We start from the raw sequence: 5,205 nt of genomic DNA on the forward strand, positions 1-5,205 counted from the left end.
AAAAAAGTTTTAAAAAGAAGGTAGCCAATTACCAAGAACATTTACATAATACTCTAGCCAATTGAGCTATAAATTTAACGTGTTTGAACAAGGTATTTAATAAATAAAAATTTTTTGAAACTAAAAATTTGAAAAAGCACAAGAAAAACAAGAAAACACACAAAATAAGACAAACCAAAGATCAAACAAGGAAAATAAACAAGAACAACTCGAAGATTAAGAAAGAACAATGAACACAATTTCAAAAATTTAAAAGAAAATAAAAACATGCAATTGACACCAGACTTAAAATATGAAACTAAACTCAAACAGAAAAACTCAATTATCAGTTTATAAAATTTTCAAACAATTTTAAAAGAAAAAATAAGGATTTAAAAAAAGAAATTTCAACCAAAAATAATAATAGAATACTCTAAACTAAAAAGAAAAAACTTTTCCTAATCTAAGCAACAAAATAAACCGTCAGTTGTCCAAACTCGAACAATCCCCGGCAACGGCGCCAAAAACTTGGTGCACGAAATTGTGATTCACACTTTTCACAACTCCGTACCACTAACCAGCAAGTGCACTGGTTCGTCCAAGTAATACCTTACGTGAGTAAGGGTCGATCCCACGGAGATTGTTGGCTTGAAGCAATCTTTGGTTATCTTGTAAATCTTAGTCAGGAGATTAATTATGATTATTAGTCTGAATTGTGAAAAATAAAAGACCATGAAATAAATACTTGTCATGCAGTAATAGAGAATATGTTGGAGTTTTGGAGATGCTTTGTCTTCTGAATGTCTGCTTTTCCCCTGTCTTCTTCTTCACGCATGCAAGGTTCCTCCTATGGCAAGCTGTGTGTTAGTGGATCACCGTTGTCAATGGCTACCATCCGTCCTCTCAATGAAAATGGTCCAGGTGCGCTGTCACCGCACGGTTAATTATCTGTCGGTTCTCACTCATGCTGGAATAGGATCCATTGATCCTTTTATGTCTGTTACTACGCCCAACCCTTGTGAGTTTGAAGCTCGTCACAGTCATTCAATCCCTGAATCCTACTCGGAATACCACAGACAAGGTTTAGAATTTCCGGATTCTCAAGAATGCTGCCAATGGATTATAGCTTATACCACAAAGATTCTGATTAAGGAATCCAAGAGATACTCATTCAATCGAAGGTAGAACGGAGGTGGTTATCAGTCACGCGTTCATAGGTTGAGAATGGTGATGAATGTCATGGGTCATCACATCCATCATATTGAAGTGCGAATGAACATCTTAGATAGAAACAAGCGTGTTTGAATAGAAAATAGAAATAATTACATTAAGTCATCGAGACACAACAGAGCTCCTCACCCCCAACAATGGAGTTTAGAGACTCATGCCGTCAAAGAGTACAAAGTTCAGATCTAAAATTTCATGAGGTACAAAATCCATTTCGTGTGCAGTGAGGTCTTAATCCAACAGCATCTGCAGTCCTTTTTCAGCCTGAATCAGATTTTTGCTCAACTTCCTCAATTTCAGCCAGAAAATACCTGAAATCACAGAAAAACACACAAACTCATAGTAAAGTCCAAAAATATGAATTTTGCCTAGAAACTAATAAAAATATACTAAAAACTAACTAAAACATACTAAATGTTGCACCCCTTTGACACAGGTCGGGCTTTTCATGTCGAGTATGGTTCGGCACTTGTTCATACCCTGGGTCGAGCTGTTCGACCCGGGCTGAGTCGACCGACCTCTTCAGGTCCGAATAGAGGAACACGACCCAAGTCCAAAGGCAGCTCAAGCCTAGAGTGATAACTCCACTCAAAGATAATATAAGATAACTATCTTATCTACAGAAAGGTCACTCCACACCATTATAAATACATTGGAGCACCCAGGTATAACTCATACTCTAATTCCACAAAATAATTGCTTAATACCCTTGCTAACTTAAACATCAGAGTCCCTTGCAGGTACCACCACCCTCCGGTGACGAAGAATCAACATCACCATCATGTCCAACAAATCGGACACGGCGGCTCCGGCCATCATCACTAAGTCAGACACAACAGCCCCGACCAGTACAGATGATCTCGTCCGAGATTGACCTATAAGTTTTAGGTAACCCTCAGAACATTGGCGCCGTTGCCGGGGACCTGGAAGTCATCCCATCATCATGGTGGACAACCTTGACAACAACCATGATTCTGATCTAGAAAACCGGATGCCACATAAGGACGCGGACACCACACCAAAGGATACTTATCAACCAAACAAAGACAAGAACTCACGAAGTCCAGAAATCATGGAGGCACTTCAAGCTCAACAAGATCGCCTCAAACAGCTCGAAAAAGAGGCCGAGCATCAAGGGAAGCCGAGAGGGACCTACGAAGGGAAACTAGGCGACGCCGAGAGTTAGAGGACAAGCTCCTAAAGCTTGAAGCTCATCTCAAAACCAAGACTACCCGATCCAGTCATGAAGACAGCCCCCACAAGGATCAAGACCCATTCACCAAAGAGATCATGAAAGCCAAAGTCCCAAAGGACTTCAAAGCTCCTAACATGACCCCATACGACGGCACATCAGATCCAAGCCATCACCTTAGTAATTTCAGAAGTAGAATGTATCTCACGGATGCCTCGGATGCTATTCGATGCAAAACCTTCCCAACAACCCTAACAAAGACAGCAATTAAGTGGTTCGACACTTTGCCCCCTAGATCCATCATAAGTTTTGACGACCTGGCTAAGAAATTTCTTGCCAGATTTTTCATCCAGAAGGACAAAGCCAAACATGCCCCAAGCCTACTAGGGATCAAGCAAGGAGATCGGGAGGGTCTTCGCAGCTACATGGAGAGGTTCAACAAAGCATGCCTGGACATACAAAGCCTACCAACAGAAGCAGCCATTATGGGTCCAATAAGAAAGAAGATCAATACGGCAAGAAGCCTAAAAAATACAACAACTACGGACAGAATACTGTGAATATCATCGAATCTACGGACATCCTACCAATGAGTACTTCGACTTAAAAAATGTTATTGAGAAATTGGTAAGAGAAGGACGACTAGATCGGTATTTAGCCAACAAATCGGATGAGCCTCAAAAAAGAAGAAGAGACAAAGAGGTCGCACGAAGAGAACGACCACCTCACACCCCAAAAAGACACGTTCACATGATAAACAGAGGATTCGCAGGAGGGGAGATCTCAAAATCATCTCGCAAAAGACGCCTCAAAGAAATATATCATGTCGAGGGAGGAGAAGGATCATCCGACCTCCCTACAATTACTTTCACCTAAAAAGACGCAGCAGGCATCATCCCAGGACATGACGATCCTATGGTCATCACTATCATATTGGCCAATGCAAATCTCCACTGTACACTGGTAGACCAAGGAAGCTCGGTGGATATCTTGTTTAAACCCGCCTTCAATAAACTCGGTCTGCAGGACAAAGAACTTAGAGCATATCCGAACAGCTTGTTTGGACTAGGAGATACTCCAATACAACCACTTGGATACATCTCACTACACACAACCTTCGAAAAAGGAACTCGATCAAGGACACTTAACATAGACTACATTGTAGTCGATGTAAGTTTAGCCTACAACGCCCTAATAGGTCGGGCAACATTGAATCAGCTCGCAGCAGTAGTTTCAACTCCGCATCTATGCATAAAATTCCCAACTCCAGAAGGGATTGTTACGATAAAAGGAGATCAGAGGATATCGCGACGCTGTTACAATGAAATTCTGAACCTCAAAGGCAAAGGGGAAGAAATCCACACCATCGAACTCAGGGGAGTTCGAGGTCAGGAAGAACTCTGTCCACAACCTGAAGGCGAGATCAAAGAAGTCCAAATCGGAGATGACCAGGACAAAATAATGAACATCGGGGCAACCTTAAATGAGGACGTAAAGAAGCCCTTGATACAATTCCTAAGGGATAATGTCGACTTATTTGCATGGAGGGCTACAGACATGCCGGGTATAGACCCCAAGCTAATGTGCCATAAACTGGCAGTATACCCAGGATCTCGGCCAGTGCAACAGAAGCGTAGGAAGCTCGGACCGGAAAGATCCTAATCTGTGAAAGAACAGGTACAAGCTCTACTGGAGGCAGGATTCATAAGAGAAGTCAAGTACCCCCTATGGCGAGCCAATGTTATCTTGGTGAAAAAGTCAAATGGAAAATGGTGGATGTGCACTGATTACACCGACCTCAATAAAGCTTGCCCAAAAGATCCCTATCCACTCCCAAATATCGACACTCTAGTGGATGCCTCATCCGGATACTAATACCTCTCGTTCATGGATGCTTATTCAGGATACAAACAAATCCCAATATATCCACCTTATCAGAAAAAAACCTCATTCCTAACTCCTAAAGTAAACTACTGCTATGTCGTCATGCCATTCGGACTCAAAAATGTAGGAGCTACCTACCAGAGATTGATGAACAAAGTCTTCGCAGACCATATAGGGAAACTTATGGAGGTATACGTGGATAACATGTTGGTGAAAACACAAGGCGAGGAGACATTACTGTCCGACCTTGCCCAAGTGTTCGATACCCTCAGAAAGTATGACATGCGACTTAACCCTGCAATGTGTACCTTTGCAGTAGAAGCTGGAAAATTCCTAGGTTTCATGGTAACACAACGAGGAATTGAGGTGAATCCGGATAAATGCCGCACTATAATCAACATGAAAAGTCCAACCTGTGTCAAAGAGGTACAACAACTCAATAGAAGACTGGCAGCCTTGTCCAGATTTTTAGCTGGATCAGCCATAAGATCCCTCCCATTCTATGCCACTCTAAGGAAAGGAAAGAAGTTTGATTGGACAACGAAGTGTGAACAGGCTTTCTAGGATTTCAAAAGGTTCCTAAGATGACCACCTATTCTAACTCGACCACGGGAAGGAGAACCACTCGTAATGTACCTCGCAGTAGGAAATCGAGCAATGGCCTCAACACTAGTCCGAGAAGATGAGAGTGGATAACAACCCATCTACTTCATCGGCAATACCCTGCAAGGGGCCGTAATAAACTATCAAAAGATAGAAAAGTTCGCCTACGCTCTTATACTAACCTCTCGACGACTTCGACTATATTTTCAAGCTCAAACGATCAAAGTCCGGACTAACTAGCCCATAAAAGGCATTCTACAGAAAACAGATTTTGCTGGAAGAATTTTACAGTGGGCAGTCGAGCTATCTGAATTTGACCT

Source organism: Arachis ipaensis, chromosome B07 (assembly GCF_000816755.2).
Source record: "Arachis ipaensis cultivar K30076 chromosome B07, Araip1.1, whole genome shotgun sequence".
NCBI lineage: Eukaryota > Viridiplantae > Streptophyta > Magnoliopsida > Fabales > Fabaceae > Arachis > Arachis ipaensis.